Here is an 11,895-nt window from a genome sequence, read left to right as displayed (position 1 = left end):
TATCTATCTATCTATCTATCTATCTATCTATCTATCTATCTATCTATCTATCTATCTATCTATCTATCTATCTATCTATCTATCTATCTATCTATCTATCTATCTATCTATCCAGGCTTTACACTGGAGTGCTCAAGTTACAGTAGAAATAATGCTTGTATGCACTTACATAATTATTTGTGTCGCTGTTTGTAATTACTCATTAATATTAATATTTGCATTGTGAAATAAGTGCAATATGGATAGTATTAAGTGTTACATAAAAAGATAATTTATTGTAGTACAGTAGGCTACTACAGCAAAGAAGCACTTGAGAGAATGACAAATGTTCTACTTCCATCTAAAAGTATGGTTTAATTCCGGCCTCGTTCCCGGTACAGGACAGGGGATGTTGGGGCGGAGACCTGTTTGTACAGCGTTTGTGAGCCACCGGTCCGCCTCATCACTTACTGATACCCATCAGGAGGCAGTATATCCTCCAATGCAGTGTATGTGTGTGGCGTATACTGGAGTTGCGCTTCCCATCCGTTAGAGCGCTTCAGTAAACCACCTTTGTCTCTGGCTGAAGAATCAGAGGACTTCCTTTTAACAAGGGCGGCGGGTTCAAGTTAGTGAAACGGAGGGGAACTGCTTTGAAGAAGTGAATCGGGACTGGTTTAATATAGCCTCCCTCTTCAGAACTACTACAAAGGGAGTGAACGGAGAGTGTTCCGCTGCGTAAACCGACACCGACCATCGCACCGCTCGCTCTTCCAGCCGTCTACGAAAGAAAGCATGTGGGGGGGGAGAAGGAACTGAGAGTCTTTCTCTGGGAAATTTTGGGATTTCTTGTTCACGTTTTGAGATGCTGCCGTTATAAGAAGAAGCGCAGTGTGTTTCCATGCGTTTTGGACGCGCTGACAGCCCGTGTGTGTTACGCACTGACTCACCAAAGGTAAGTTTGCCGCCTCCAATATAAACACAGCTGGATTATTGACACGTTCTATCATCGCCACATTCCGTTCCATTTTAAATTGACGTCACAATGCCATGGAACGAATTTGGCGTTTTTAAAAATGCCGTTTATTGTGAAAGCGATGGGGGAGGAAAGGATATTTGATACCATTATTAAGTCAGTCCGTCAGTCGGCTGAGCTCCAACTGTTGCCTTGAACTGTTACGGTAAATTGAAGTTTAAAACGCAAACTGAAGAATATTTCGATCAATTAGATACGTTCCCAGCGGCAATTTGTTTTAATTTAGCGAAGATAAATTGCTAAAAAAAAAAACACGGTGTGGTTTAAATAATCGGACACTAATCTCTCTGTTCACCGTGCAAGAAAATAAGGGGCCATTCACACCGAAAGCGTCCCGTTCTTCCATCAGTCCGCTCTGATTTCTATTGTTCTTCTACGTAAACATGCGCTAGACTGGTGCGCCGTGGTGTGTTTTCAGCGTCTCGCGCAGGAGCGCAACGTTTTTTAAGGCATTGACCAGTTAAGTTGCGCTACATCTAGTTTATTTAGGCGCAACGACACGTTCTGTGTGAACAGCCCCTATAAGGCGCTTAAATCTTAATGTATGAATTTGGCGTGGTTGATCAAACACAGCAATTTTTTTTATCGTGTGTGATTTATGTGATGATACGCATTTAAAGCTCAGTATCAGCACTTTTCCCCTACATTTTCGCTTTTCGCTCCTGCCATGTTAACAAAGCAATAAAAGCTCTCCGTTCTGAGGGGACGTTCATTTCAAGTCTGTTCAACGTTATTCAATGACGCCAGTACTGAGAGAGAAACACATCTCTAAAACTTAAATGCAGAAGTAATGTTCGAAATCACAAAATCATCCTTTGTCAGCTGTAGACTTGCCACTAGCAGATTTGTTGGACTTTATGAAACGAACAGAGAGCATTTTCTTTCTTTTCTCTCTTTCTTTTCTTGTGACTGGTTGCCTGTAATGAAATAAGTGGACAGTATATGCGAGATTACTATAATTACAGCGTGACCGGGCACTCATTGAGTGGACATTGGTGTTTTCACTGCTGGGTGCTCATTCAGGCGGAGGAATTTTTAACATACAGGGTTTTAAAGTGATGTATGTGTGTCAGCTGGTTTGCTGCATTTATGGAGGAACATTCTAGCACATATATTCTGTCATCATTTACTCACCCTCATGCCGTTCCAGTGTGTGACTGTGCTTTTTCTATGGAACACAAATAGGAGATGATAGAATGAATGATTGACAGCCTCAGTCACCATTCACTGTGGTTCAATCCATGTCTTCTGAAGCAACATGATAGGTGTGGGTGAAAAACAGATCAATATTTAAGTCCTTTATACTATAAATTGTCCCTACCCAGTAGGTTGCAATATGCATGAAGAGTGTGAATCGCCAAAAACAAAAGAAGAATGTGTAAGTGGATTTTAAAAAACAATTGTAAAAAAAATTAACTTATATATTGATCTGCTTCTCACCCACACCTATCATATCGCTTCAGAAGACATGGATTTAAAGGAGTTGAATGGATGACATTTATGCTGCCTTTATATGCTTTGTGGAGTCAAAGTTCTGGACACCATTCACTTGCATTGTATATGGACCTACAGCGCTGAGATATTCTTCTAAAAATCTGTCTTTGTGTTCTGCAGAAAAAAATACATTCATACATATCTAGGATGGCATGACGGTGAGTAAATGGAAAGAGAATTACAATTTTAGGGTGAACTATCCCTTTAAATTGAGCACAGCTTATTTGACTGTGTGTGTGTGTGTGTGTGTGTGCGTGTGTGCGTGCGTGTGTGTGTGCGTATGAGTGTGCGTGTGTGTGTGTGTGTCTGCGCGCATCTGTGTATGATGTCACACGATAGAATGGTGAGGTGGGCACGTGATGTCATGGTATACAAGAACATTCGATTGTCCATTATAACATAGTGATTCATACAGTTTCTGTAAGCATAGAAGAGACTGGAAGCCTCTAACAATGCTCTTTATAATTGTGATGTGGGGCCATCATTCGCTCTCATCATTGTCTGTTAATGAAGAGAGAAGAGAGCTGTAAGCTGCATTTGTATTTGTTTCCAACCAGCTTTTGGAAAGTGTTCCAGCATTAAATGCAACTGGCAGGGAATAGCTTGCTGGGGGCCCACATACTGTCACTCCTTCAGCCCAGATGTTCCTCAAACCCTTTGAGAGTCAAATTGAGCTCCTGGATAAAAGATCTTCTTTTTGTTGAGCCACATTGGGCTTGCATCCGTACACAGCCAAATACACTGCCTGGCCAAAAAATAAATTGCCATTTGGATTTAAATAAGCAGATACTTAAGAGCCTATGATTGGATCATTATTGCAGTGATTAATATGTTTTAGCTGGCAGCAATTCTTTTAAACCTATTTGATGCAGTGTGTAGCTTCTCATTTCTTAAACAACCATGTTGGAAAGCGTATCCCGTGGTCGTGGAAGAAATGTTACTGTGTTTCAGAAGTGGCAAATTACTGGCACGCTTAAAGCAAAGAAAACAACTGAGGAGATTGATGAAATCACTGAACTTGGGTTTAGAACTGTCCAACTGTACATTATTACAACCTGGAAGGATAGTGGTGAACCGTCAGCTTCGTGGAAGAAATGTGGTCGGAAAAAAATTCATAAAGATCGTGCTCGGAGATCACTAAAACGCTTGGTGAAGTCACATAGTAAAATAATCGACTGTAGAACTTACGGCTGTGTTTAATAGTGAAATTAAGCGCATTTCCACACGTACAATGTGACGAGAACTTACAGGATTAGGACTATACATCTGTGAGGCTGCATTCAGTTTGCTAGGGAGCATAAAGATTGGACTGTGGAGCAATGGAAAAAGGTCATGTGGTCAGATGAGTCCAGATTTATCCTATACCAATGCAATAGGTCTGTCAGGGTCAGGACAGAAACGCATGAAACGATGCAACCATCATACATAGTGCCCTCTGTACAAGCCTCTGGAGGCAGTGTCAAGATCTGGGGTTGCTTCAGTTGGTCAGGTCTAGGCTCAGCAACATCATGCGGCAATAAAATGAAGACAGCTGACAACCTGAATGTACTGAATGACCAGGTTATCCCATCAATTGATTTTTTCTTCCCTGATGGCACAGGTATATTCCAGGTATTCTAGGTTTAAAACTAATGAACTATCTCTTTAAGTGCTATTCTTGAGCTTATAAAGCTGTCTAATTAAGATCAAAACCAGAATATGACTTTTTGGTAAACAAACCATAAAACAACTTTTGTAGATTCCTTCACGGTAATGTCAAGTGCCAAGAATAAAACATGCATCTGTATATACAGGTGAATCATCACACCCATTTCAATTCACCATTCAAGTGCATCACAAATGTGGTTCAATGTCAAAAACATGTGGATTGCACAGAGGTACCTGCATAGACTGCATAGAAAGACTCTTTTCTAAGCTGTTCTGAGGACCAGAGGACTCACCATCTGCCTCTTCAGGAACCCATATAACATCAAGGAATTCCCTGCATCACGAAGCACATGTTCTGGCCTTGGGTTTTGTTATGATCAGCATCTTGTCATTTATTTCATAGACGTGTTGCGCACGGTCACACAATTAACACACAGCTAACGTGACGTGTCCCTGAACAGTTTTTACTCCGAATTAATGGAAATCAATTGGCAACCGCAATCTCTCGCTTAGCCTAACACCTTCCTCATCCTCGGACTTATTGTAAAGTGTGTTCGCTATTCAAGGCATACAAGAGTAATTTGTCCTCTCGCTACTGGGAGTTGATGTGTTTTGTTGCAGTGCGTATTTAGGGCGACCCCTTCAACAAGAACTCTCATTATTTTCTATTAGTGTGCGCTCCTATTTGCCATTTCCTCTCTGTCTCTTGTTTGTTTCTCGGTTTCCCTGCTTCCACCTGTATTTTTAATGAGCCGAATGGTGCTATAGAAGTGTGGGGTTGAGAGATGTGTCAAAGTGGAGGGAGGTCACACAGTCGGGCTGAGCACATGGTCTGAAGTGGACACAGGCGGATGGCTCATCTGGTGGGATGGTTGAGTGAAAGCAGCAGGGGTTTGGAGATGGACATGGGTGATGTTTAGATAAGGGAATGGGGAAGAGTGCTTTAAGAGCAGCACTGCAAATATAGGGGAGATGTGTGTGTGTGTGTGTGTGTGTGTGTGTGTGTGTGTGTGTGTGTGTGTGTGTGTGTGTGGAAGTGCAGCTTGTGTGCATTGAAGCTAAGGGAAGTACTTTTTTCCACCATCCCCCAGTGTGTTTACACATGCTGAAAAGTGTGTGTGTTGGTTCATGTGTGTGTGTGTGTGCAGCTGTGGGCCAGAGGTGGATAAACACATCCGCACAGAGCTGTGAAAGTGAGACAGGGTTGACTGTTGTGGATTTACACAAACATGCACAAATCAAGTTCACATAGCATGAACATTCAAAGCACATACAATGCACCTCATAAGAAAGCATCTTACAGAGCTCAAAATGGCCAGTTTGCCAGTGTGAGAGTGTTTGGGACCAGTTGAAGGAACTTGCACTTGCACTGACTGGAGGTGTGTTGCCACTAAATCAAATGTTCATTGCTAACTGGTTCATTTGGTTTTCTGTGATGTAATAAACATTGTTGTTTATAAACATTGATGAATGTAGATATGTCACCAATGTTAGAATTGAAAATGAAAATGGTTAAAAATCTGAAGTTTTCCAGAAAAAAGCATATTTATGAGTTGTTTTTGTGTGTGTGTGTGTGTGTGTGTGTGTGTGTGTGTGTGTGTGTGTGTGTGTGTGTGTGTGTGTGTGTGTGTGTTTTGTAGCTGTCATAGATGTGATGTTACATTTTAGGGTAACTCCGTGTCAACTCAACCAGAAGTCCCCGGCTCAAAAAATTTTTTTCCATCTGAAAGAAAAACGATAAATAAATGATGATGAATGCCAAAATGTTAAATGGCATGGATCAATGTTTACTGAGAAATCCATTATTTTGTAGAGGGGGTCAGAATGAATTTTCGCCTATGATTTTAAAGCAAACATACATGGGGGGGGGGGGGGGGAAATTAACTTAAAAAGATGGTAGCATCATCATTACATTTTACACAGAGATGCTGTAGTCAGGTGTATTACTAAAACCAGTTGACTTTAACACCCCTCGTTACATTATATGCCAATGGTGTGAGTGCAAAAATTGGACAAAACACTTTTTGTGTGTTGTTTTTCTAAAGTTAGAGTGCCTGTAATTCCAGAAGTATTAGAGATATTTTAACATCCTTTTAGTTTCTGGTTCAAAACAACTTTCCTTTTTTATCTTCATTTTAAAGGCCCTATGTGGTTAAATTACAGCGATATGGGGCTGAGAGAAATTGTTAAACTGTATCTATTTTCAATTTTCAATAGAAAATCAAATGTGGGTCACCTGATATGAAGCTAGTTGTTCTTGTCCAACAAAACAAAGCTCTGAAGCACAAATAATATTGAAACTAGAAATGTAGTAATGTCATACAGATAATACCCTATACACAAGGGGTACTCAATTACATTTCCAAGAGTTATTCATCCTTGATTAAGTCATCAAATGGTCTGAATTGCATCTGAAGCAGTACTTGGTAGTGTGTCTTCTCCTTATTCTGCTGTTTTTGCTTCCTTCATTTGGGGGCTCATTCTCATGAGATAGATCCATCAGGCCAGTTTTGCACATGGAGTGGCGTTTCTTTTACGATCTGCAATATGTCCAGCCACGCAGAGGGGAAAGGTGGAGAGCGTAGGCCTTCTCGTTTGCTAGCAAATGACCAGTATCGACCATCTGCTATTTTAGTGTCCGTCCCTGCAGGGCCGTTGTACTGATTTTTTCAAGCTGTACATTTGTTGTTTATGTATGAGAGTGTCACATGACTTTGCCCATGTTCATATGGACGTCTTTTTGTTTTGTTCAGTTGATCTTTATGACGTCTGTCTTCAGAATTAGGGTCAGATTTTTGTGTTTTATATAAAGCTTGGCATCCACGGGTAGGAGCTGGACAGCATTAAAACGGCTTGTCAACAATTTCCCTTTGTGCAAACGGTTTTTAAATGTCCTTTTGGAAATTGTGTTAAAAGAAACATTGTTTAGAAGATCACTCACATGTGTGCTCTTTTGCTTTGAGCATGTCAGCTTTTCTCCTTCATCGCTGCTCTTTTTTGTCTTGCTTTTTCCTTCTTTCCGTGAGTTTCTAACAGATGTTTGCACTAATGCATCTCAGGCTCAGGTTGTTTACTAAGCTTACATCAGGTTTGGGTGCTTCATACCTCCTTTTTCCACCTTTCCAAACGGCCTCTGGAATTTCTATTTACTTAAGTGTGTTGTTACACATGACTGATTTGAATGGTGCAATTTCAGCTGTATTGCAGGGAGCATTTGGTACTGATTTTATCTCATAATGTGACATTGCAGTGTTTTAGGCCCATCTGTGCAGGTAAGCATCTGGGGGGTGTTCAATTTTTCCCCTTGCTTTCTAAGGCAAGATTTTGAGTATTTTAACTCCTCAAATCATTGAGTCCAAAGCTCGTCCATTACTATTTGTGCTACACAAATGGTACCTCAAATTATGTGGTTTTGTTGAGGAGAGGTGTACTGTTACTTTTCTGAGCATTTGGATTTATGATTTTCAGCAGGTAAACATTTCCATAGGCTTACATTTAAGAAGGGACCTGAGCCACATCTAAAGGCCAAAATGTGACTTGTTGGTGGGCTCTTTTGTCTTGGGGTAGCAGGCAACGCCCTAGCAACCACTCAGAACATCCAACCATCATAGCGGCGAGATTTGCCCCGGAAAGCACCACTCATATTTTCTTCAGAAGATGTAACAAACTAGTTCAATTTGCTATTGTTTTGCCCTTTAACATTTCCAAGTCACATTTTCATGTGGCTTCAAGACTCAACCATTAGCAGTAGGAAACTGCAGTACACATTCATGCACACTTGCTTTCACCAACACACACTCACTTTAAGAAACAAAACACAAAAAAAGTGGTTGTGTTTTGCCGCAGGGACAGAAACACAGCCAGGGAAAGAGCTCCACAGCTGGGCTCCTTCCCTTGCCCTCCCCCTCACTCAGGAGATCAGTCCACAAAAACCTCCACGCAATTCCTCTCACGGGCAGGGACCACCCTGAGACCGCTGCCTCCTGGTTTAAGGTGGGTTATTCTGCCCATTTCTGGAGCTCTCAGGAGCTGCCAAAGTTGATCCCCCAGATGTGCAGGACCCACAGGATGAAGTAACAATAGTGAGGCTGTTGGAGCATTAGCCTCTGGAGAGAGGGTGTGTGTGAGAGCTTAGCCCCGCACTCTCCCCCATCTTCTGCCAGACGACCTTTAACCTTGGCTCGATACATGCTGCACACCTCCTACTGCGCGTCTCACATGTCACCATGGTTAATTTATGGATTAAGCTATTGTGAGGGAACGTATCTTTTTGTGTGAGAACGCAAAACTATTTCAGAAAATAAATTCCCTCCCTATCCTCTAGAGGGCTCCATAAAAGGTAGCTGTGAATGCTGAAGAAATACATATTATTTCAAGCAATATGAGCATAACATTTCATTATATTTTAGTAGATATTATTAGATATTATTTTTGTATGTCACAGTTCAGGATAGTTGCTAGTGATGGGTTTGAAACTGTGCAAATTTTTTAATGTACCATCAGCTCATCATTATTGTCCGGATATACAGTAATTTTCACGTGGCTTCAGAGTGATCAGTCACATGTAATTTACGACTCAAGTGATTGGCTCCAAAAACTGTGCCCATAACTGATTGCCAATAAGAAAATTTGGCAGCATTCAGGTTGCGTAATTCCAGGGCTTGATGCAGCAGCCAAGCAACTGCCATTGAGATGAATGGGAATGCTAACGGATATTTCTCTCCAGGTATTATTATTAAAAAATGAAAACTGAAACTGAAAAATACTTTTTGTTTCACGTACAATCAGGTTCGGGGAGTAATGAAATACATGTAACAGGATTACATATTTAAATTACAGAATATAAGTAACTGTATTCCACTACAGTTACAATTTAAATAATTGGCAATTAGAATACAGTTACATTCAAAAAGTATTTTGATCACTGAAGAGGTTACTTTTCAATTTATTGTCATTTGTTTCATTTAATATTAAGTCTTTTTTTACTCTAAATCTTCAAATTCACTTTTACTGTTTCATCTGAAAGTCCCTTGGGTGCCTGTTTATTTTCACCGTCTTATCTGAAAGTTAAAGTGTAAATTTAGAGTAAAAAGGGACTTAAATATTGTTCTCTTTCCCACCCATACCTTTTCTTTTGAAAATATGGATTCAAACAGTGGAGTCATATGGATTACTTCTATGTTTCCTTTATGTGATTTTTGGAGCTACAAAGGTCTGATCGCCATCACTTGCATTGTATGGACCTACAGAGCTGAGATATTATATATGATAGATATTGTATATTATCTGCTGAAGAAAAAGTGACATCTGGGATGGCATGAGGGTGAGTAAATGATGAGAGAATTAGTACATATAGAAATATATAGAATATAGGATATATAAACAGTAAGAGAAAGAAGAAGGGGTTTTGTCTAGAAGTGGCAATATAAAGAGAGAGAAAGAGAGAGAGGGGATGGAAGATAGAGGAGCAAAGCATAGAAGCACCCGTAACCACTGGACCTGAGAAACAGAGATAACAGCAAAGCAACAGACGGCAAATACAGCATCAATCTCCACAGTCACTCGCTCACTTTCTGTTTCTCTCTCCATCTCTTTCTCCCTCCAGTGAGTCTTTTTCCCCTCGGTTCTTGTGCCGAGTGCTCCTGTGTGTTGTAATAGACCTCATCCACGTGCTGCCTGCTCTTTCTCTCTATTCCTTTTCCCCGCTCTCTCTCCCTTTATTTCACCTCTCCAGCACACATGGAACAGTTTATCTAGGTGCTTATTTTTTGCACCTATTAAGCAAAGTTCCTTCACAAAAAACGGCAGCCAGAGGGAGAAAAACTTTTATTATGATTGTCCAGCACCACTGCAAAATAGACGGTGAGAAAAAGAGAGTGAAAGAAACCCCCGGTAAGCCTTGGCCCCAACACACATGAGAAAATCAATAAAGAATCTCTTTAAAAGAAGCTGACGGATAATGGAGAAAGATGGGTTGGAGAAACAGATCTGGTCCCATGGTTACCTTTTTGCCCTTTCGCTCTGTTTTCCCCCATACCGTGAGGCAAACACCCTGGGGTGCACCACTTTAGAGTGTGGTATTTCACCTCAAAACACTGCATCTTAAGGCTTGGGTAAACTTTAATTTTCCACATGCCAGTACGTCTCGTGTGTGGTTGAGCATATACCTTTTTTGACCGTGATCCCATATGGACGTGCTCTATACACGCTCACAACGACTGCTTTGTGATACTCTTAGTACAGTCAATAGCAGGCGCATGCACTGACAAGACGAAAAGATGAGGTCTATCCACCTTTTTCCTGAATGCGTACGTGTTCCACGATTCGACTGTTTCCGATTTCCGGTCTCCGGTGATTTCGCTCACATCTGCACATATTCTAAAGACCCAGGTATAATTCATTTTTGCGGGTTCCGGATTGGCTCACGCCTGGTTGACCACGTTGCCTTTCTGAGTATACTTTTCTGACCGTGAATTAACAGGAACATGTTCAATGCATATGCACTACAATTTTGTCAGTTTGCAGTTAATTTTTCATGTCCCAAGAAACTTTAAAATGACTGTTAACACACTGCTTATTAAGAAGGAACAGCTTGATCCTAGAGAAATGGCTTATTACAGATCGATTTCAAATCTCCCATTTATGTCGAAAATATTAGAAAAGGCAATGTCCTCCAAACAATGTTCATTTCTAAAGAGAAAAAATTTCATTCAGGATTTAGGCCCACCATAATATAGAGACTGCACTTATCAGAGTTACAAAAGACTTGCTCTTATCATCTGATCTCGGCTGCATTTCTCTTCTAGTGCTTTTAGATCTTAGTGCTGCCTTTGACAGGATATACCATGACATTCTCTTGAATAGGCTAGAGAATTATGTTGTCATTAGTGGACTTGCATTAGCATGGCTTAGGGTCTATTTATCTGCTACCAGATATGTTTGTATGTGTAAATGAGGAATTGTCAAATCAAATAAAATTTAAGTATGGAGTGCCACAGGGATCAGTTTTAGGACCTCTGCTTTTCTCCTTATACATGCTTCCTCTGGAAGATATTGTCAGGAATCATGGGATAAGTTTCCACTGTTATGCAGATGACAATACCCAAATTCACAATTCTCCAAATTAGTAACTGCTTTGTGACAATTGTTTAGTACAGTCAATGGGCAGCGCATGTACAGACAATTTGCGTCACACATACTGTGATCTTGTCATTCTAAAATGCATTCACCTGAAGGATATTTTGGCCTTTAGCAGGTAATGTGATGTTTAAAGTGTTACATGTATGAATCACTTGTTTTGTTTTTTCATTGCTTCTCGAGACCAGGAACAGAAAACAGGCAATTAGAATCATCATGGCGCCGCCCAGTGGTTGCTCAGGATATTGCAAAATTATTTGGGCTGGATATGAAGTCACGTGCAAGGGCTACTGGCCTTAATAGATAATAAATCACAAATAGCAATTACTATTATATTTAAAATGTTAAAACACACCATCTACTCACCTTTAAAAACATACAGCTTTAAATATGTATTCTTTCTGGGACGTTTTGATCTTCTTTTGGTCACACGTCTTCCCTTCATATGATCTTAAACTTTTTTACTGGTCTTCTGTGTTCGGATGCGTATGAATGGGAGTGAATGTGGCACGAAGTGTAGTGTAACCACGGGTTTAGGCGCGCAGAGCAAAACTGATGTATACTTTGCCGTTTATTTGCTAACCATTTGCAGTCCAGTTTAA

The 11,895-nt window shown here is 40.5% G+C and overlaps 1 protein-coding gene across 1 annotated transcript in view; it reads left to right on the top strand.

Moving 5' to 3' along the window:
• The first annotated feature begins 504 nt into the window (after positions 1–504).
• LOC127642614 (semaphorin-4C-like) overlaps positions 505–11,895 on the top strand; it is an 81,894-nt gene continuing 70,503 nt past the window's right edge. The window contains exon 1 of the mRNA XM_052125219.1: positions 505–934. The gene's annotated coding sequence lies outside the window, so the exon portion shown is untranslated. The remainder of the gene's footprint in view (positions 935–11,895) is intronic.

This window comes from Xyrauchen texanus, chromosome 4 (genome assembly GCF_025860055.1).
Source record: "Xyrauchen texanus isolate HMW12.3.18 chromosome 4, RBS_HiC_50CHRs, whole genome shotgun sequence".
In the NCBI taxonomy this organism is placed as follows: Eukaryota; Metazoa; Chordata; class Actinopteri; order Cypriniformes; family Catostomidae; genus Xyrauchen; species Xyrauchen texanus.
This window is presented reverse-complemented; position numbering and strand designations above follow the sequence as displayed.